The following is a 23,885-nucleotide window of genomic DNA, read 5'->3' as shown; positions in this document are numbered from 1 at the left end:
TTTCTCCCTCTCCCTCTGTGCTTGCTTTCTTGCTCTCTCACAAGTGAATAAATAAAAAACATTTTTTTAAATCATTAGCTGACCACTAAGTGTATAGAATGGGCTGCCAGGAATATAAACCTTACAAAATTAGCTCAGAAAGGTCATTGAAAAAAGAACCAACCCTTCTCAAACCTTTCAAAATATAAAAAGTAGGGAACACTTCCTAATTCCTTCAACAAAGCTTGTATTAGTTTGATACCAAAGCCAGACAAGGACACTCCAGAAAAGAAAACTACAGACCAATATCTTGTAGGAAGATAGATACAAAAATAATCAACAAAGTATTAGCAAACTGAATCCTGTATCATATTAAAAGGATTATATACCATGACCATGTGGGATTTATGCAAGAGATGCAAGGGTAGTTTTTTAAAAATATTTATTTATTTATTTGACAGAGAGAGAGAGAGATCACAAGTAGGTAGAGAGGCAGGCAGGCAGAGAGAGAGAGAGAGAGGAAAGCAGGCTCCCCGCTGAGCAGAGAGCCCGACATGGGACTCGATCCCAGGACCCCGAGATCATGACCTGAGCTGAAGGCAGCGGCTTAACCCACTTAGCCACCCAGGCGCCCGCAAGGGTAGTTTTAACATAAAAATTATACAATGTAATACACCATATTGGAGAATATTCCTTAACTAATATTCTCATATTAATAGAATGAAGGATAGAATCCCCACAAACTCATCTGAATTGATGTAGTAAAAGCATTTGACAAAATCCAATACCCTTTCATGAGAAAAATACTCAGAATACAAGGACTAAAAAGGAACTTCCTTAATACGATAAAAAGCATCCCTGAGGGCCATCTGGGTGTCTCAGTGGGTTCAGTGTCTGCCTTTGGCTCAGGTCATGATCCCAGGGTCCTGGGATTGAACCCTGAATTGGGCTCCCTGCTGGGCAGAGAGCTTGCTTCTCCCTCTCCCTCTTCTGCTCCCCCTGCTTGTGCTCTCTCTATGTGTCAAAGAAATGAACAAAATCTTTTAAAAAAAGCATCAACAGAAAACCTATAGCTAACATAATACTCAATAGTGAAAGACTGAACACTTGCCCCCTAAGATCAGGCAGAAGACAAGGATGTTTGCTTTCTCCACTGCTATTCAACATTGTACTGGAAACTCTAGCCAGAGCCATTAAGCAAGAAAAAAGTCATTCAAACTGGACAGGAATAAGTAAAGTTATTTTTATTTGCAGATGACATGAGCTTTTATGTGGTAACCTTGAAGAATCCATAAAATAATTGTTAAAACTAATAAATTTCAGCAAATTTGCAGAGAATAAGATCAACATACAAAAATCAACTTTACAGGGGCACCTGGTTGGCTCAGTTGGTTAAGTGTCTCACTCTTGATTTCAGCCCAGGTCATGATCTGAGGTTTGTGAGATGAAGCCCTGAGTCAGATTCCATGCTGAGCATAGAACCTGCTGAAGATTCTCTTTTTCCTTCACCCTCTGCCCCTCCCCCCACTCTGTCTTGCTCTCTCTCTCAAAAAAAAATAACAACTTTACTGGGACCCCTGGGTGCCTCAATCAGTAAAGCATTCAACTCTTGATCTCATCTCAGGTCTTGATCTTAGGGTGTGAGTTCACCCCTACACCCAGCATGAAGCCTACTTAAGAAATAAAAAAAATCAACTTTAGTTCTATGTACTAGCAATGAACAATCTGAAAATGAAATTAAGACAACAGTTCCATTATAATGGCATCAAAAAATAATACTTAGGAATAAATTTAATTAAGGAGGTTCAAGACATACTGGAAACTAAAAAAAGGTTGCTGAAAGAAATTAAAGAAGACTTAATGGATTGAAAGATTTAGTATATGTGCTGCCAAAGCGAGCACTGGATTGAAAGATTTAATACTGTTAGGATAGCAGTGCTACCCAGAACAAGCTACAGATTTAATGCAATCTCTATCCGAATCCCAATGGCATTTATTTTTTGCAGAAATAGAGAAATCAATCTTAAAATTCATATGGAATTACAAAGGACGCTAAATAACAGAAGCAACCTTGAAAAAGAAGAATAATTTTGGAAAACTTACATTTTATGATTTCACAACTTAATACAAAGCTACGGTAACCACAGCAATATGGTACTGGATTAAGTATACACATAGAGACCAAAAGAAGAGAATTGAGAATCCAGAAATACACCCATATATTATGGTCAATTGATTTTTGACAAGGGTACCAAGACCATTCAATGGGAAATAAATAGTCTTTAATAAATAGTGCTGGGGCAACTGGACATCCACACACAAAAGAATAAAGTTGGACCCCTACCTTATATCATATACAAAAATTAACTTAAAATGTATCAAGCTCTGAATGGAAGAGCTATAAAATTCTTAGAAAGAAACATAGGTGTAAATCTTTGTGGCCTTGAATTAGGAAATGACTATTTAACTATGATACCAAAAGTACAGGCAACAAAAGAAAAAAACAGAGAAATTGGACTTCATAAAAATTAAAAACTTCTGTGCTTCAATGGATACAATCAAGAAAGTGAAAAGAAAACTCATAGGATGAGAGAAGATATTTGGAAAGTATATGTCTGATAAGGGTCTAGTACCCAGAATATATAAAAACTCTTGCAACTCAACAAAAAGAAAAGCAACCCGATTAAAATGGGCAAAGGAATAGACATTTTCCAAAGAATATATACAAATGGCCTATAAGCATATGAACAGATGTTAAACATTGTTAGTTACTGAGAGAATGGAAATCAAAACCATGATGGGATACTATTTCATATCCACTGGGACGGTTATAATAAACAACAACAGAAAATAACAAGATGTAGCAAGGATGTGGAGAAATAGGAACCCTCAAACATTGCTGGTGGGAATGTAAAACGGTGCAGATGCTCTTGAAAACATTTTGTCAGCTCCTCTGTAAATTAAACATAGATTTACCATAAGACCCAGCAATCCTATTCCTAGGTAAATATATACTTAAAAGAATTAGAAACATATGTTCACATAAAAAACTATACACAAATAACAACATTATTCATGGTACCTGTAAAGTGGAAACAACCCAAATGTCCATCAAGTTGAGTGTATAATAATGTGGTATATCCATGCCATGAAATATTATTCAGCCATAAAAATGAATGACACAATGTGAATGAACCTTAAAAGTATTATACTAAGTGAAAGTAGCTAGACACAAGAAGTCACATATTATCTGATTCCGTTTACATGAAAAGTCTGGAATAGGCAAATTCATCAATTTATGTAGATTGTAGATTTACACAGAATGTAGATTAGTGGTTACCAGGGGCTTAAGAAAGGAAGGAATGATTGCTTAATATGAATGGGTTACTTTTGGGGATAATGAAATGTTCTGAAATTTATGTAGTGGTGATGGTTACACAACATTGTGAATGTGTTAAAAACCCTTTAACAAAAAGAACTGTGTGGTTATGTTCTCTTTGGTTATATTTCTATTGTATAATTGGTGTTATATTAATTTGTGGAAACTCTTTATATTTGGTGGCTATTAACCCTTTGTTTTTATGCTGCAAATATTTTCTCCCAGTCTATTGCTTATCCATTAAGTGTGTGTGTGTGTTTGCTGTAAAGAATTTGAAAAATTTTACATAGTATTGTTTCAGGATTTTTTTCCTTTAGTGCCTGCTCTTCTTGGTCATGCTGCTTTGAAGAATGAAGAGGTAGACCAGACGAAGAGTGGTGGGCAGCAAAGCAAAATTTATTGGGTTATAGTACAAAGCTCCCAAAGAGTGGGGGGCACAGGAGAGAGTTGCCATTAGAGTTTCTGGCTCTAGATTTTGGGGTTTTTTATGAGATTGTTGGCAGGCTGTTTTAATCTGATTAACCCTCCGTGTACCTGTCACTGAGTCAGGTTTTTGTCCACACACTCAGCTACCTATCAGGTAGTTGTTCATGAAAGAAAGTATAGAGGGCTCCTTCCAGGGTGGTGTAGAATAACAGGGTGGGGTCTTTTTCCTTTTAAAGGTAGTTTTTTCTTAGGATGGGGAGCCCCTTGCCGCTGTCTGCCCTTTTTCTGACTATCCTCCATTAGTGTGATGGCTTCTGAATTTGAAACTTAAACAATTTTTGATCCCTAAACTATAAAAATGTTTTCAACATTTCCCTCTAATGCTGTTGAGCTATTTTTTAAATGTAGGGTTTAAAAGAGTCTGGAATTTTTATATGTTGGGCATCATGTGGGAGTTTAACTATTTCTCTCCAAATGGCTCCACACAATTCACTGAATAATTCATGCTTTCCCCACCAACTTGAAATGTTCCCTGTCCATATTTTGATAATAACATTGAGAATGTTAGCAGTCTTTCACACTTAGGTCTTCCATATATTCCTATGTAACAACTGATGGCCAGTGTAGTCTATATTAATTAGAGACACACAAAAATAATATTTATACCTATGCAGTTATTTTAACTATTTCTCCTCAAAAGGCACTTCAATATCACTTAAATTACTTGATTTTCTTAGCAGTTTTTTAAATGGTAGATGTATTTGCTTACTTGGGCTGTCAAAACAAGATACCATAGACTTGGTGCTACAAACTACAGAAGTTTGTTTTATCACAGTTACAGAGACTGGAAATCCAAGATCAAGGTGTCAGTGGGGTTGGTGGCTGATGTGGACTCTTCCTCTGGGTTGCAGATGGCTACCCTCTCACTGTGTGCTCACATGGCCTTTCCTTGATGTGTGTGCATGAAGAGAGAGAGAAAGAGAGGGATGGGGAAGAAGAGACCCTGGTGTCTCTTTCCATAAGGACACTGATCCTATCAGATCAAGGCCCCATCCTTATGACCTTATTTAACCTTAGTTACTTCCTTAGCGACTGTATCTGGACATACACTGAGGGCCAGGCTTCAACATAGGAATTTGGAGGTCACAAGCATTCAATCTATAATATTCCATTCTTGGTCCCCCCAAATGTCGTTCTCACATAAAAAATACATTCATTTCTCCCCAACAGCCTCAAAGTCTTAGCTTATTCCAGCATCAACTCTAAAGTTTAAAGTTCAAAGTTTCATCTAAATTTCATCTGAATCAGATATGGGCAAGACTTGAGGTATGATTCATCCTGAGGCTAAGTCCTCTCCAGCTGTGAACCTGAAAAACCAGACAAGTTATCTGCTTCCAAAATACCATGGTGGGACAGGAAAAAGATAGCTCTTCCTATTCCAAAAGGAAGAAATCAGAAGGAAACAAAGAGTGACATGTCTAAGAAGAGACATTAAGGAATTGGTCCCATTTATAATTGTACCAAAAAACCTTAAGATACCTAGGAATAAACCTAACCAAAGAGGCAAAGGATTTGTACTCAGAAAACTGTAGAACACTCATGAAAGAAATTGAGGAAGACACAAAGAAATGGAAAAACATTCCATGCTCAAGGATTGGAAGAACAAATGTGGTTAAAAAAGTCTACACTTCTAAGAGCAATCTATATATTCAATGCAATCCCTATCAAAATACCATCAACATTTTTCTAAAAGTTAGAACAAATAATCCTTAAAGTTGTATGGAACCAGGAAAGACTGAATAGTCAAAGGAATGAAGAGAAAGAAAACCAAAGCTGGTGGCATCACAATTCCGAACTTAAGCTCTATTACAAAGCTGTGATCATCAAGACAGTATGGTACTGGCACAAAAACAGATACACAGATCAATGGAACAGAATGGAGAATCCAGAAAAGGACCCTCAGCTCTATGGTCAACTGATGTGGGTCAACTAATCTTTGACAAAGCAGGAAAGAGTATCTGATGGAAAAAATGGCAGTCTCTTCAACAAATAGCACTGGGAAAATTGGACAGCCACATGTAGAATGAAACAGGACCATTTTCTTACACTGTACACAAAAACAGACTCAAAATGGGGCATCTGAGTGGCTCGGTTAAATGTCTGCCTAAGGCTTAGGTCATGATCCCTGGAATCAAGTCCCACATCAGACTCCCTGCTCAGTGGAGATTGTGCTTCTCCCTCTCTATCTGGCCCTCCCCTCGAATTTTGCTCTCTCCCTCTCTCAAGTGAGTAAATAAAACCTTAAAAAATAGGCTCAAAATGGATGAAAGAACTAAATATGACACAGGAATCCATCAAAATCCTAGAGAATACAGGCAGCAACCTTTTTGGCCTCGGCTGCAGCAAGTTCTTGCTCAGCGCATCTCCAAAGGCAAGGGAAACAAAGGAAAAAATGAACTCTTGGGACTTCAAGATAAAAGCTTTTGCACAGCAAAGGCAATAGTTGACAAAACCAAAAGACAACAGACAGAATAGGAGAAGTTATTTGTAAATGTTTTATTAGATAAAGGGCTATATCCAAAATCTATGAAGAACTTATCAAACTCCACACCCAAAGAACAAATAATCCAATCAATAAATGTGCAGAAGACATGAACAGATATTTCTGCAAAGAAGATATAGAGATTACAAATGACCAGCAGACACATGAAAAAATGCTCAACATCACTCAGCATCAGGGAAATACAAATCAAAATCACAATGAAATACCACCTCACACCAGTCAGAGTGGCTAAAATTAACAAGTGAGGAAACAATAGATGTTGAAGAGGATGCAGAGAAAGGGGAACCCTCTCACACTGTTGACAGGAATGCAAGCTGGTACAGTTACTTGAGAAAACAGTATAGAGTTTCCTTAAACAGCTGAAAATGGAACTACCCTATAACCCAGCATTTGCACTACCAGGTATTTATTTCAAAGATACAAATAGAGTGATCCAAAGGGGTACCTGCACCCCAATGTTTATAGCAGCAAAGTCCACAATAGCCAAACTATTAAAAGAGCCCAGATATCCATTGGCAGATGAATAGATAAAGAAGATGTGGTATATCTATACACACAATGGAATATTACTCAGCCATTAAAAAATGAAATCTTGTCATTTGCAATGATGTGGTTGGAACTAGAGGGTATTGAGCTAAGTGAAATAAGTCAATCAGAGAAAGATAATTATCATATGATCTCACTTATATGTGGAATTTAAGAAACAAAACAGAGGAACATAGAAGAAGGGAGGGAAAAATAAAAGATGAAATTAGAGAGGAAGACAAACCATAAAAGACTATAAATCATAGGAAACAAACTTCAGGTTGCTGGAGGGGAGGTGGCTGGGGAGATGGGGTAACTGGGTGATGGGCATTAAGGAGGGCATGTGACGTGATGAGTACTGGGTAATATTAAGACTTACGAAGCACTGAACTCTACCTCTGGAAGTAATAATACACTACATGTTAACTGAATTTAAATAAAAAGAGAATGACATGTCTATTATGTTGAGGGATACATGCCAGTCAGAGAAAGGCAAATACCAAATGGTTTCACTCATATGTGGAGCTTAAGGAACAAAATAAATGAACATGGGGGAATAAAAGAGAGGTAAAACATAAAACAGGTAAAACATAGGTATAGAGGTAAAACATAACTATAGAGAACAAACTGAGGGTTGGTGGAGGGGAGGTGGATGGGGCATGGGTGAGATGGGGGTTGGGTATTAAGGAGGGCACTTGTGATGAACACTAGTTGTTGCATGTAAGTAATGAATCACTAAATTCGACCCCTAAAACTAATATTACACTGTATGTTAACTAACTGGAATTCAAACAAAAACTTGAAACTAGGGGAAAAAAAAACCAAAATAAAACCCTAGCAAGGCAAATTCCATTAGGCTTTAAAGCTTAAGAATAATCCTCTTTGGCTTGATGCTCTGCCTTCCGAACCAGCTGGGTCCTGCAGTCTTGTACCCATGGCCCTCGGCTGTGCTCCTGCCCCTGAAGTTCTGCTAGGTGGTGTTACAGTCTGTGTGTCTCTGCAGGTGAGAGGGGGCGGTGTCTCACTCTCAAGGCTTTGCTGGGCAGCCCTGTTTCCAGAGCTCTAGGTTGTGACAGCCTGCTGTCTTGAAACTTTAAAGGTGGGCCCACCCTCTGAAACCAAGGAGGAATCAACTTTTTCCCCTGGGTCTGTGCTGGGAATGGTGGCCCCAGATGATATTTGGATCACTTTCAGAATCCTTCTTTTCTTTTCTTGAAGGATAACACAATGTATAGCGGATAGCTCTAGGGCAACTTCCTGTAGAATCCAAGAAGTTCAACAGCCTTTCTTCATTTTGTGGCCTCCATCCCCACTTCAGTGGGAACTGGCAGGGTTTCTGCTGGTTAATCCCATAATAAGCCACACCCTTTATGTTCCCTCCAGAACATGCTCTTCCATTTTTTTTGCCTTATGGACAGGGTGATAATTTTCCAAATCTTCAAGTTCTGCTTCCTTCTTGCTTAGCAATTCCTTCAATTTCTCTCTCTCCTCTTGCATTTTTCTATAAGCAGTCAAGGAGATCCAGGCCATACCTCCAACAATTTGCTTCAAAATTTCATCAGTTAAATACCCAATTTCATTGTTCATAAGGTCTATCTCTTACACAGCACCAGAACACAATTCAGACACATTCTTTGCTGCTTTATAGCAAGGGTCATCTTTTTCCTGTTTCTAATTAGCCTGCTCCTCATTTCTGTCTCAGACCTCAACACCATGGACTTTAATATTGATATTTCTACCAACATTCTGTTCACTGTTATTTATATATTCTCTAAGAAGATGAAGGCTTTGTCTACAGCTTTTCTATTTTCTTACTAAGCTCTCACCAGAATCACCTCTCACGTATTTCTACAATCAGTCCCTTTATGACAATCTAGGTGTTTTCTAGCCTATAGCTCAAAGCTCCTCCAGTCTTAGCCCATTACTCAGTTTCAACACCATTTCCACATTTTTAGTTAGTTGCTACAGCAGCACTCCCTTTCGTAGTAACAAAATTTACATTAGTCAGAGTTCTCCAGACAAAGAAACAGATTGCCAGCCCTAATTTGGGTGGGCCTCACCCAATCGGTTGAACGCTTGCACAACACATATGGTTGACCTTCCTGTAAATAAGATGGAGCTTCTCCTGCCTGACTGCCTTTGAGCTGGAAAACCTGTTTTTTTCTTTTCTGCCTTTGAACTCAAACAGAAACATTGGCTCTTTCTGGGTTTTAAGCCTAGTGACATTCAGACTGAAACTATACCTTTGACTCTCCTGAGCATGTAGAGGGTCAACTGTAGATCTAAGAACTTCTTAGTTTCCATAATCATGTGAGGCAATTTCTTATGATAAAAATCTCACTGTCTCTCCAAACACACACACACACACACACACACACATGCACACACACACACACACATACACCCTATTGGTTCTATTCTGTTTCTCTGGAGCACCCTAATATAGTTGGTGAAGCAAGTGTTATTAACCCCATTTTATTGATGAGTAAGTTGAAGCCTGAGAGTTAAGTAATTTAACTAATTAAGTAATTAACTAATTTAAGTAAATTAGAGACTATGATGCATCTTTCAGATTGCAGCCTCTTGTCTACTCTGCATCTCTATTGAGGATGCACATGGTGAGGATCATACCTCTCCATTCTTTATGCTTTATCAACTCTTCTGAACAAACTAGAGTTCCTCTTAGTTCTTTGCATTAGGTTAATAGTGAATAGCAAAGGCCCTCTCACTTTAATACCCCCTTGAAAGTAATTTCTCTGTTTTGGAGTCTACAACTTGTGCCCTGTGGGGAGTCCTAGGAGCCCAACCTCTAAGACAACACTTTATTACTTAGTGGCTTTTGGGAGTGCCTGGGTGGCTCATTCAGTTGGGCATCCAACTCTTGATTTTGGCTCAGGTTGTGATCTCAGGGTTGTGAGGCAGAGGCCGGCATCAGGCTCTGTGCTCAGCAGGGAGTCTGCTTGAAATTCTCTCTCTCTGCTCCTCCCCCTGCTTGCTCTCTTAAAATAAGTAAATCTTAAAAAAATAAAATATTACTTATGATGATAATATTACTTATGAGATAATGATCACAATATTACTTTTGTGATTTTTAAAAAAACATTTCATTTATTTATTTGACAGAGAGAGATCACAAGCGGGCAGAGAGGCAGGCAGAGAGAGAGGAGGAAGCAGGCTCCTCACTGAGCAGAGAGCCTGATGCGGGGCTCGATCCCAGGACCCTGGGATCATGACCCGAGCCAAAGGCAGAGACTTTAACCCACTGAGCCACCCAGGTGCCCCTACTTAGTGATTTTTTAATATGAAATACTTTCTTCCTAACCTTATGTAGCTCTTAGAAGAAGACGCCATTCCTTTGTCCTCCCTTCCTTTCCTGCATCCATCCTACCTTCTGTTGGCAATAGCACCCTGGTTTCATTTGGGGAGATCCTCTGTTTATATACTAGATAAAGACTGGCAGGAATATTAATTAAGACACGCTATCCTCTCCTAGCTCAGGAGTAGTGAAGGGGAACCAATCTAGGTCAATTAGAAGCGTCCTCTTGAATTTGATTCACCAGTGGAATAATACAAAGACGGGATGAAGCATCAAGCAGTTCTTGCTTTGGTGCCTTCTGGATGCTTGGTTTCTTTTCTTTTTTTTCTCTTAAAGATTTTATTTATTTCTTTGACAGAGAGAGATCACAAGTAGACAGAGAGACAGGCGAGCGGGGGAAAGCAAGCTCCCCACTGAGCAGAAAGCCCGATGTGGGGCTCCATCCCAGGACCCTGAGATCATCACTGGAGCCGAAGGCAGAGGCCCAACCCACTGAGCCACCCAGGTACCCTGGATGCTTGGTTTCTGAAGATCTAGGTTCTCTAGGCTTTTCTTGAACCTTTTTGCTCCCCTCTAATCTTCAAATAATTCTTCTTTTCCCAAGCTAACAAGAATTGAATTTTATTATTCACAACAAAAAAAACCCCAGCTTATATAAAGGTTATTCATTCATTCAGCAAATATTTATTAAGTCTTTACTATTTGCCGAGCCCTGTGCTAGTCACTGGGGAGGTTTCTAAGTGCCTGATAGGCTGGTCTCTTTTCGTCAATAAGAAAGAAAACTAGAGTTTAATACTACAGGCCTAGATTATGAGTACCTGGAAAAAATGAAACTCTAGGAAGCAAGAGAATAATTAACAATCATTAAATAAAGTTTAATAGAAACAATAAAAACCTGAATGTTGGAATTGTAATACTTTTCTCTAATGGAAATAATTAGTTCACAGCTGTAATAATTTTCAACTTTGTAACAAGTTTCTTTAGAAGTCATTCGTAGTGTTATATTCTGGAGCAGGTTTGAGTAGATCCCTGTTGCTAATCACTCAGGAACACATTACATGGTGTTGCCCATATGAGGAGCAGGCCCCATCACAGAACAACGCCGATTATTTGAGGCATCTGTGCTTGTGATTTATTAATAGCCATGGGGGGTGGGTAAGATACTCGGTATTTCAGGCATTTAAAAGATGACGGAGTAGTTTGAGGGAACAAGTGGTTTGGCAGAGTTAAATACGGATTCTTCTCTGCTGCACGCTGTTGAAATATTACATTTTCAGCCCTGATATTATCTTAAAGCTCTTGGAATTGTGGATGCTGTTCCATTAATGATTTTAGCAACTTCAGGGGCTTGGTAATTGGCTCCAACGTGACCTTTTTGTTGGAACACTTAGGCTCTCCTTTCAGATTCCAGACGGAGAACTGGTGTGGGTTCTCTGGTGTCATTGATTTGGAGCTCAAATTTAAAAGCATTATTTTCTCCTGCAGAAACATCTGAATTCATAGCACACGCAGCCTCTGACCCGCAGCCAAATGTGTCTTTGAACTGGACTTTGGTTTCAACTGCCAATGTAAGAACATCAGTCTCTTGATCTTCCACCAAACATTCTTCTCGCATGTTCATCTTCCTTTGCCCTTGAAAGAGCCTATCCTTCCTATTGGCCCTTACATGGGTGTGTCTTGGAAAAATTCTTATTTAACAATGTTCTTGGTGACGCGAAACTAATATTAATCTAAAACCTTTGGGATAAATCTTGTGGTATTTCTTTGTGATCAGAGACAAGTAAAATTAAAAATTAGTAATTTTGAAAAATAATGAATTTATTCATTCAAAAACCAGTGAAATTTGTGAACGTCCTCTTCATCCACGGCAGTGAAGCACAATTCATAAAGTGTAAATTTCTTTTTTTTTTAAAGATTTTATTTATTTATTTGACAGACAGAGATCACAAGTAGGCAGAGACACAGGCAGAAAGGAGGCAGAGAGGAGGAAGCAGGCCCCTGCCGAGCAGAGAGCCTGATGTGGGGCTCGATCCCAGGATGCTGGGATCATGACCTGAGCCGAAGGCAGAGGCTTTAACCCACTGAGCCACCCAGGCGCCCCTAAAGTGTAAATTTCTTAACTCACACATGTCTTGAAAATGACGGGCTGCGCAACTCAACACGAAAGAAAAAAAAAATAACTGAGGTGCCCTATAAGTACTCAAAGTTAATTTTGTCAATATAATGTCTTCTCATCTCAAATAGGTGAAATTTCACCTAAATTTGGTGAAAATCTGTGCAGCTATTTCCATACCATGGAGAAACTGACAAAACTGGATGTTAATCACTTCCAGATAAGACAGAGGCGATCTGTCTAGTCAGTAAGGACCGTAGCCTTCCTCCTTGACTCCTGCTACTCATCAGAACCTCCACCAGAGGGCAGGCAGTAAAAGAGAAAAGAAAGGAGAGGAAAGGCTGGAAGGCCCTCACAGCAAAGAATAACTCAGAAGGCACCCAAACCGACTTTAGAACCCATTACCCCATAGTCCTGGGGGGGGGATACCTTATTTGAATGAAGTTTCTCATATAGGGGCACTGAGTCCAAATCATGGTTCAGTCACTTCCGGCAGTCAAGAACTATTTATTGTCTGCTGTATGTGAGGTGCTGTTCTAGACGCTTGGGGGTACAGCAATAAACAAGACAGTCAGAACATTAGTTTGTGGAACTAACATTCTAATATTGTATTTTCATAATCCCCATGAGCCTCAGTTTCCTTATCTGTACCATGGGGGCAATAACACTAGAGCTTCTGTGAGTATTTGAATGAGATACTTAAGCATCTAATGACATGTCTGGATTTATTATAACTTACAGTTCATACACAGTGTCTATAAAATTGCTTATTCCAGTTTACGTAATTTCATAAACACTTTCCTGTGAGTATTTCTACTCAGTCGTTTAACAGTTATATAACATTTCATTTTGTCAATTTATTGTAAGACTTCAACATTACTCTGTTCTATTATATATACTTGGTTCATGGTAGGTTCTCAGTAAATATTTGTTGAAAGAATGTATGAATAGCTCACATTTATATTAAGTGAGCCTTTTCAATATTGCAAATAACACTATCTTTTTTTTAGATTTTATTTATTTATTTGACAGAGAGCAAGAAAATACAAGCAAGGGGAGCTGCAGAGGAAGAGGGCGAAGCAGACTCCCCACTGAGCAGGAAACTGGGGGGGTGAAGGGGGATTTTCCAGTCCCAGGACTCTGGGATCATGACCTGAGCCCAAGGCAGATGCTCAACCAACTGAGCCACTCAGGCGCCCCAACACTCTTTATCTTTTGAATAATCTTTCTGGGAAACATTCTAAAAGTAGGCTAATTTTATCAAAATGCTTGACACAAGGCACAAATATTTTTGTGATCATCAATATATGTTACCATCATGCTGCATGAAGGCTGGCATTAATTCAAAATAAGCCTACCAGGAGCACCTGGGTGGCTCAGTGGGTTAAGCCTCTGCCTTCGGCTCAGGTCATGATCCCAGGGTCCTGGGATCGAGCCCCGCATCGGGCTCTCTGCTCAGCGGGGAGCCTGCTTCCTCCTCTCTTTCTGCCTCCCTCTCTGCCTGACTCTCTGCCTACTTGTGATCTCTGTCTACCAAATAAATAAATAAAATCTTTAAAAAGTGTTTTAAAAAATAAGCCTACCACATTGTGGTCTAATTTGTATTCTTTAATTACTCGTGTTGTTTGATTTCTTCCATCCAGTTACTTAGTATGTGGATATCCCTGCGGTAAAACTCACATGCTGAGGGGCAGGACACTTTGAGGGGAAGACTCAAAATCTCCCCCCCTAGCCATCAGTGCATCAGGAGTAGAGAATGAGGTGACAAAAGGAAGAATGAGGCAGAAAATAAATTAGAATGATATCGAAATGTTGCAGTTTTGCCAAAGACTCAGAGATGACAGACTATTCCCACAAAGGGATACCTCTCTGTTGCCTCACATCAGGGGAGGGGCTGTTTTGTGCCATGAGCACCTGCGGCGTTGGAAGCGCAGGCCGCTCCCTGCCCTCTTGGTTGGACTTGAGAGAGCTGATGCAGTACTGGGCATGGAAATGTTGATGAATTAGTATGAATCAGGGCTTGGCTGGCAATGTGATTTGCATACCTGTGGTTTGGGGTTAGGCATGCTCTATCTTTACCTCTTTGCCTTGAAGAATAGATTTGGTTGAGTGGTTGAAATTAAGCAAGGAGACTTTGATCTGAAATGGTTTGGTAATATAAGCAACTGTGTGGTTTTGAAAAATAGTGTATTCTGAAATATTTTCAAGCTTACAGAAAAGCCGAGTGAGGCAAAGAGAACGTCCATATTCCTTCCACCTAGTTTCCTAACTGTTCACACTTCACTGCACTTGTGCTTGCTTACATAAGTCTTTCTCTCCAGTCTCCAGACCTCGTTAAAATTGCGCCGACCATCCCAGTGAGGTCTCTTTTCCCTTTCTAGTCCAGGATTCCATCCAGGAACATGGGTTGCATGCCTGTGTTGTTTAGGCCCTTTAGGCTCCTCCAGTCTGAAATAGTTCTGTAGTCTTTCTTGATTCTTTCACATCCTCGACAGTTTTAGAAACTGCTGGTTTTACATTTTGTAGGGTGACCCACATGTGTCTCTCAGGACTAGACTCAGTCCACATTCTCTCAGTAGAAATATCCCGGAAATGACGCTACGCACTTCTCAGTACCTCACATCGGAAGGCAGACAATGCCAAGCCGTCCCCTCACGGGGAATGTCAAACTTGATCACCTGGCCAGGTTGATGTCTGCAGGTTTCTCCACTCTAAAGACACCATATTTTTTCTGTAATCAATTGTATTTTGTGGGGAGATAGTCCTAGATGATGCCAATGCCCTGTTCCTCATCAGTCCGCCAGCCACCACCCTTGGCCTCCTGAATCACATACTACTGTCATGGTGCCCGGAGTGACTTTCTATTTCTGTTGCTCTGCCCACATTTATTAGGTGGCCTTCTCCTATAAGGAAGAGAGGGGACCTGCTCCAGCTCTCTATTGCCGTGTATCAAACTACTCTTAAACTTAGTAGGTTAAAACAACATTTCTCTCGTTTATGAGGCTGCATCTGGGCAAGGTGAACTACGAAATGGGGCTGGAGGATTCACTTCCGAGGTGGTTCACTCACATGGCTGACAAGTTGGCGCTGGCTTTTGGCTGGGCGCTCAGCTAGACTTGTTAGCCACACACCCTCTGTGAGGCCTTTCTGTGTGGCTACTTAATTGTATTCTGGGATTGAGGCTGAGATTCAATAGCAGGCATCCCGAGAGGGTGAGGTGGAAATGCATGTTTTTCTTTCTTTCTTTCTTTCTTTTTTTTTTAAGATTTTGTTTATTTACTTGACAGAGAGAGAGATCACAAGCAGGCAGAAAGGCAGAGGAAGAGGGAGAAGCAGGCTCCCTGCCGAGCAGAGAGCCCAAGGCGGGGCTCAATCCCAGGACCCTGGGATCATGACCTGAGCCGAAGGCAGCGGCTTAACCCACTGAGCCACCCAGGCGTCCCGCATGTTTTTTTATCTGATACTATCTCTGGAATCACATAGCTTCACTTTCGTTGTACTCTGTGGCTGACGGGGTCATAGTATCCACCCAGGTTCAAGGGGAAGGGACATAGCCCTCACCCCTCCGTGAGAAAATTACATTAACATCTCATAAGAACAGCATGTGACGTGGAATATATTGTGGTGGGTATCTTTGTAAAATACAGTCTGTCCATCCCCCCCATTTATTTATTTATTGGTTTGTTGTATCAATATGGACTTATGGATTCCTATTTTATATAACTGGTTGTAATCCATTATTATCATTATTTATTTTGATGCTCAAATTGTCCCAGATTTGACCATTGGGAATCCCTTGCAAGGTGGTATCTGTGTTCTTTTGGCATCCTATTATTCTCTGAGCACTTCCTTTAGTGGAGGGTGGTAGATAAAAACCATGATCTGGGCACTTGGTGTGCTCTTTGTCAATGGGTTGTCATTGTTTCTAGACCTTCTTGACTACCTCTCAGAGCTAGTCTGTAAGAGGGCCTACAACTCACACACACACACACCCCTATAACTAGTTCTCCATTTTTCTGAGTATATATGTTTAAAAAGCATGGGTTCATACCAAAACCTCCAATTTCAACTCAGAATATTAGGGTTCAGTCTGGACTTGCTCCTTTCCATGTTTTTGGTATCCTCTGCAATGGTGAGAAACCTGGCGCTTATTATAATTCTCATTTATTTGCTAAATTAATGTAACCAATCTGGGAACTACATTAGCTTCGTCTTCCACTTGCCACCCCTGCCCCTTTCCACCAGCACTCGGCATTCTCAGACATCATCAGGCACATTGCCAATGCTCTTTCATCTGGCATCTTAACAGTGCTTCAGCGCCCTGTGTCTTTGGGTACCAAGAGACACACCTCCAGCGTGTCTCTGTGCAGCTCTCTTTTCCTGACCATTCCATGTCCTTGGATGCCGGTGGGCATGCTACTGACATCCTTCCATATAATACCTCCTGCCCCTTGCATAGCACTCTACATCTTCCAGCACCAGCAGGAATACCACTGTTATGTCTCTGTGTCACAGCTCCTTTCACTGCCACTGACTCCTAGAAGCTTGGAAGGGAAGATGAACAGGGAAGGTAAGCAATTGTGTTTTAACATGATTGGACCTTGCCAATACATGGTTCAGTGTTCTCTGTCTGTAAACATCCACACTAGTTCCCTTTTTAATTATCTTTTAAAAACGCAAACTTGATCTTGTTTTTCCTCTACTTAAAACCCTTGGAGGACTTTCTGGTCAGACAGCTAAAATCCCCAAACCCTACAGGACTCCACATTTGACACCCTGCTTACTTCTCCAGTATCATCTCTGTTTTATTTCTCTGGGTTCAGTCAGTTTCCTGCAGCAGAACCTTCCAATCTCTTGCATAGTGTGTAAACCTAGCTGTCAGTATTTTAGGAACTGAGCCAAGGGAAGGGACTGGAGGTCTCAATGTTCAGAATGCAGACTTCAACTTAAACCCTGTTTTCAGCATGGCATCTCAGTGTGGGCCGTCAGCTGTACTTAGTTCAAGTGTCCCATCCTTTGCTAGCACGGAGGAAGGGATCTGGGGACCAATTGTTCCTTCTAAAAAGGTTCAATCAATCATCCTGACTTCAACTCCTCACCAAAACTCCCACTTTTGGGAATACTTGGTATCTTCAGTTCTGGAGCCTTTTAGGGTTTGCAGTACAAACATCTTCCTTTGGTTTCAGCATTCTGTAGGCCACTAAGTCAGTTACTACTCATTTATCCGTTTTCTAGTCTCCGCATTTTGTGGCGGGTGGGCAGGGTTGCGCTGTCTTGCCTGTTGTAGCCTCTCCTCCTCTTCTCCTTTGTCCTCCTGGTGTTTGGCCTTTTCATTCCTTGACTGTCTTTTTTTGTGGGGTCTCAGGAAGCGTTCAATTTGCCAGATTTAACTGGAAGTGGGGTTCTTTCAAATGGCAAACACCCTGGTTCCTTTTAAAGCAGATCCCAGGAACAAAAATTGGACTTCATAGAATCAGGAAATATTGTAACTAGAAACAGTCATCCAGTCCAGTGGTTCTTGTCTTTTTCTTTTAAAGACTTTATTTAATAGAGTAGTTTTAGGTTTATAACACAACCGAGAGGGAGATACAGAGGTTTCCTACATACTCCCTGTTCCTACACATGTATAACTTCTTCTACTATCAAGAGACCCTCACCAGAGTGGTTCATTTGTTACAACCAATGAATCTACATTGACACATCATCACTCAGAGTCCATAGTTTATGTTGGGCAAATACTCATACAGAGTATTTTTGCTGCCCTAAGAATCCTGTTTTCTGCCTATTCATCTATCTCCCCAACACATACACCTGTGAACCACTGATCTTTTTACTGTCTCCATAGTTTTGCCTTTTCCAGAATGTCATATAGTTGGAATCCTATGGCACACAGCCTTTTCAGACTGGCTTCTTTCACTTAGTAATATGTATTTAAATTTCTTCCTTATCTTTTCATGGTTTCCGAGTTCATCTTGAGGGGGCACTGAGTAATATTCCATTGTCTGAAGGTATTACTTGTCCTTGTCTTTTTACCACCAGGGACTCCCCCCCCAACCCCCTCACATCCCCAATATTTGAAAAGATTTAGACTTCCAACACTGAATTTAGGAAACTGGTCTAGTCAGTGCCTCATTTTACAGATGAGGAGACTGGGGCTCAGGGAAGAGAGGTGACTTGCCAGACTCTAACAGCTAACGAGGGGCCAAGTTAGGATGTGAACCCAAGTCCCCTGCCTTCTGCTCTAGCACTGTTTTAGATCTAGGATGTGAGATGTGTGATCCCTAAAACTGATGGTTTGGTAAGGGAAATCTGTCCCGATTTTCATGCTGTGCTTTTACTCAGTAATATCATCAGTGGCATTGAAATACTACTTTTTTCTTTCTTTCTTTCTTTTTTTTTTTTTTTTTTTTTGGTGCATAAGAGGAAAATGCCTCCCTCTCATCTTGAGGGCCACAGAGGGCTAAACATACTGGGAATCATTGGTGCTTTCTCAGGACTCCAAGGGAACTATTTGTTTGAAATGCAATAAAGGTTCCTCTATATCAAACATGGAGAAAAAGCAATGCTGGGAACACTTCAGAGTCAGCCCGGGAGGTCTTGTTTATCCCAGTCAACCAACCAATCAGCAAGAACAAACTAGACTCCTACTGTGAGCTTTTCTCGGCCAGAAGTTACCAAGGATACATGGGCTTTGCCCTGAAGGGGTTTATGATCAAATTGCAGAGACAAAACATCCTATCAACCAGCTTGTAACCTCTCTAAAGGCATGGCCTTTGTCTTCCCCATTTCTTGTGGGCCTCAGCGCATCTGGCTTCCTTCTGGATAGGCGGTCCTTATCTATGGTTTGATTAAAGCTTCTTTGTTGCATTATTTCCTCTCCCCAAAGGGGAAATAAATGAGTGCGGAGTTGAGGCAACCATGTAGCCCCATTCCCAGAGGTAAACTGACTACATACATTTTGCCTGGAAACAACTGCTTTCTGCAGAATCCTTTCACATGGGTAAAGGTTAAATTTTGCTATTCTCCTGGATCTTTTGAAAATATCTCCTACAAATGAGGAGGCTAACAATAAAACCCCTACTGTTTGTATGGGCTTTGTAGTTTACCGTGATCACATTTAATCTCCTATCATGTCTCTTTCCTCAGCGCTTTGTACACAAATGTCATTGATTCCCTCCAGAGGCAGCCATGTGTGGTGGAATAAACGGCATGAGGCAGGAGCTCCCGCTCTCCTGGGCCTCGGTTTACCTACATGCAGAAAGTGGACAGCCTTTCGATTCCAACAGAAAATCAGAAGGCTCCTTCCACCTTCTGATTGGCGTGCAGAGCCTTTGTGTGGTTTGTGCGGTGGGCGTGGCTGTTCCAAACCAAAGGGCAGGGACAGGATGCAGTCTGATGATCAGGGACAGAGGAGGAGTGGCTGAGCAGCCCTGCGCATTGTGGGTTCCTCACTCCTCGGCCCTAGATTTCCCAGGCTGTTTAAGTTCATGATCCTAGGGCACTGCCTGTCCGCCCCCCCCAACCCCCACCGTCACACACCCCGTGCCATTCAGGGTTTCTTTCCCAGGGTCGGCTTTAAAGCCAGCGGAAGATTTTCAGAGGTCTCGGATCTTCTCATTTCTTACCCTCTTGACATCTGACGCCTGAAAAGAACTTGGGTTGCCTGCCTAGCAGGCTTCCGGAGGCCACAGGCTTCTGTGTCTTCCGGGGCGGGGGGCAGAAGGGTGCCCGAGCGGGCGCAGGCGGCCATTGTTTGGGTATTGACTCAAAGGAGCGGGAGCCACGATGCACAGGAAAAAGGATGAGCTCATGACTGCTAAATGAAAAGATTCTTATCTTGGAAACAGCGGTTTCTTATGCAAAACAGGGGGCGGCAATGTGATTGTGCCCCGCGGAGTACATTCAACAACAGGGATTTCAAATGAAGAAGCTATTTTGCATACCTACGGGAGCAGCAATGGGCCAGATTGTTCATTAATTAAAAAGGGGGGGGCGGGCGCCGGAAAAACCCACGCTCGCACTTGCAGCTGAACCGAAATAATTCATTTGCCTTCCTCTCAGTCCCAGTTGATCAGCTTGGAGACAAATGTTTTTTCAACTCTAGGCCCCTCCAGAGAAGGGAAGGGAGGGGAGAGGAGGAGGGAGGGCGAGAGGAGGGAGGGTGAGAGTAGGGATGAGGCGGTGAGGTCTAGGCGAGGAAGGCAGGGGTGTCGCAGATAACGGGAACACAGATAGCGGTGATCTCTCAACCAGTTGTGTTTGGCGTTCAAATGTATTGTGCAGAGGTGGTGGGGTTTGGGTGCCATTTCTTCCCCACCCGGGAGATTTACCTTCTAGCTCTGTTCGATTTCATCTGAAAGAAGTCTGAGCAAGTCCCCGCTGATGGGGAGGAGAGGAGAGAAGAGCGATGAAGAGGGTGGGTGTGGGGGAGACTTGGAATGTGTTCTCTAATTACAGCCCCCCCATTTCCCCAGCACTGACATGTGATCCCCTGGGACTAGAACTGCGGCTGTCCTGGAAATTCCAGAATGTGGGTCACCCACTGAATGGGTAATGCCACAAGTGGAGAGTTGAATGTGGTTCGGGTGGAAGGCACCAACGCCTCCCACACATCTTTCCTACTAGCCAGGTTGCTCTCCTTCTCCTACCCCGCATGATCTTCTGATTAGGAATAAGAATGGTTATCATTTATCAAGCCCTCTCAGACACATTACTTCCTATGTTATCTCTCATCGCTGTGTTATACAGACACTTTCGCTTGTGTTTGTGTATGAGAGCTTTGCAGGTAGGCTGGGAAATAACTGAGTATTAGTGCTCCGGTCTTAGAAATGAGGGGACCGAGGCTCCGAGACATTGAGTGGGTTAGCCAAGATTGTGCAACTTGGATATTGCAGTTACGATTTAAACTCACATTGGTCTGATGCCAAAACCTGTGCCTTAAAACTAATGTAGCACTCTATGTTAACTATGCTGGAATTGGAATTAAAAACTTAATCACACACACAAACACCCAAACTTGTGCCTTAAACTACTGTGCGATGCTAACTCTCCTCCCTTCCCCCCTCCTTCCCTCAGCTGTATTTGCCCAGCTGCCACCAAAGTGCCGAGTTTGGCCTTCTGGCAAGCAGGGCAATGACGGAGACCCTTCCTGAATAAAGAACACTCCCCCTGAGCACACATACCCTTCCCCGTGGAAGACAAGCTGAACTCAGCATCCATCTTACCAGCTCAGATGGAAGAATGAACACATCACCTCCAAACATGGGACTGCCCAAGGAGCACACAGGCCTAGCCTCAAGAGATAGGAATGCTTGCTTATCATTCAAAGGAACCTGTAGGACAAGTAGTTAATCAGCACTGCCCTAGAGATACAATCACCAGATGTACCTAATGAAATCTCTAACATAAAAATTAAAGATATTTTTCAGGTTCCAAATCGTACGAAGTGGCACCAGAGCAGCTGCCAGCAGACTTCATGGGCCTCCAATCAACTGTGTCCATCTTCTCAGAAGACCCCCGCCCAAATTTTGCCATTAAAAACCCTCATTTGCAAGCCACTGGGGAGCTCAGGACTTTTAAGCATTAGCTCTGTGTTCTCCTGGGTGATGTCACACCAATGAATCGCCTTTCTTTATCACAAAATCTCTGTGATTGTTTTTATTGGTTTGCTGTGTGTTGAGTGGATAAGCTTTCATTTGGTTCAGTTAGAAGGTAAGGAAGCGAGCCTGGTAAATCCCTTCTTTACTACAGGCTAACCAGTATGATTCCTGTATTTTAAAGTCAGGTTTATTGAAGGGTAAATTTCGTACTGTAATATTCTCTTTTTTCAAGTAAACAGATAAATGAATTTCAAACAAATGTATATTGTTGTGTCACCACAAACACAGTCAAGAATATTTTCATTACCCCCAAAGTTCTTTTGTGCCCTTCTGAAGTCAGCCCTTTCCCCCTATATCCAACTTCTGGCAACTACTGATCTATCTTCTACTCCCACCGTTTTATTTTTTAACACTTTTTTTTTTAAAAGATTTTATTTATTTGTCAGAGAGAGAGAGAGAGAGAGAGAAAGAGCACACGAACACAGGCAGACAGAGTGGCAGGCAGAGACAGAGAAGCAGGCTCCCTGCTGAGCAAGGAGCCCGACGTGGGACTCGATCCCAGCACGCTGGGATCATGACCTGAGCGGAAGGGCAGCCGCTTAACCAACTGAGCCACCCAGGCGTCCCTACTCCCACAGTTTTGACTTCTCCTGAAGTTTATATAAATGGAATCATACAATATATAGACTTTAAAGGTTTGACTTCTTTTATTTAGCATAATGCTTTTAACATTCATCTATGTTTTAGTTCATCCCTTTTTAATCGCCACATAGTAGTCCATCATATGGTTGTACTGTAATTTGTTTGTACATTCACCAGTTGATAGACACTTGGGTTGTTACCAGCTTTGAGTGATAATTAATAAAGCTGCTATGAATATTTATGTATGGTTTTTGCATGAACATATATTTTAATTTTTCTTGGGTAAACACCTATGAGTTGGGTTGCTGGCTCCTAAGGTAAGTGCATACCTAACTTCATAAAAAAAAAGAATCTGCACAGGTTTGGGGGTGTGTGTGATTAAATTTCCAAAATGACTGTACCATTTTGAATTCCCATAAGCAATGCGTAAATGTTCCAGTTGTTCTGCATCCTTGCTAATGCTTGCATAGGGTCAATTATTTTTTAAATTTTAGGATTCTAATACATGTGTATTTATGGTTTGACTTTGCATTTTCCGAATGACTAATAATAATGAGGGTCCTTTCGTGTTGTTGGGAAGGAGAAATTTTCCTTCTACCTTTTAAAATTCTTTGGCTGGTCTAATAATTAAAATGGCATAAGACAGATTAACAGGAGAAAAACAAATTTAATTTCATATGTACAAGAGCCTGACAAAGACATAAGAAGCTCAAAGACAGGCAGTTGAGGCTTATGTGCCATCTTGAGCTAAAAGATAGGATAGGCACCCAGGGCTTCAAAGGGTAGGAGGGTAATTCACAGGACAATAAGAAGAGCAGATGTTTGGTTATTAAATGTTTGTCCTGACATACAGATAGATCATTCAGATACAAACTATCTCTGGTAATAGCTCTCTCTCTCTCTGAGCCAGACCCCATATCTAAATTCTTTTAGATAGTAAAGGGAAAAGGAAAAGTTTTTCCTGAAACTGCTAGATCTTTGATTGCCTTCATATAAAAATAATCCATATGATAAAGTGACATATTTTAGGGTCATGTAATTTGCTCCTCTCCAGTGTGCTCATTTGTCATCTAGATCTCTTCTTTGATTAATTGTCTATGCAAATATTTTTGCCTAATTTTTAGGTGAGTTGTTTGTTTTCTTATGATTGAGTTTTGACTTATATAGTTACATAGTCTGGATACATGTCCTTTATCAGATATGTGTTTTGCAAAGATTTTCTCCCAGTCCGTGGCTTACCTTTTCATTTTCTAATCCTTTTTTAAAAAAGATTTATTTATTTATTTGAGAGAGAGAGAGAGAGTGTGTGTGTGGTGAGTGGGCAAAGGGAGGGGCAGAGGGAG

Source organism: Neovison vison, chromosome X, assembly GCF_020171115.1.
Source record: "Neovison vison isolate M4711 chromosome X, ASM_NN_V1, whole genome shotgun sequence".
Classification (NCBI taxonomy): domain Eukaryota; kingdom Metazoa; phylum Chordata; class Mammalia; order Carnivora; family Mustelidae; genus Neogale; species Neogale vison.
Note: the sequence above shows the minus strand (reverse complement) of the source record.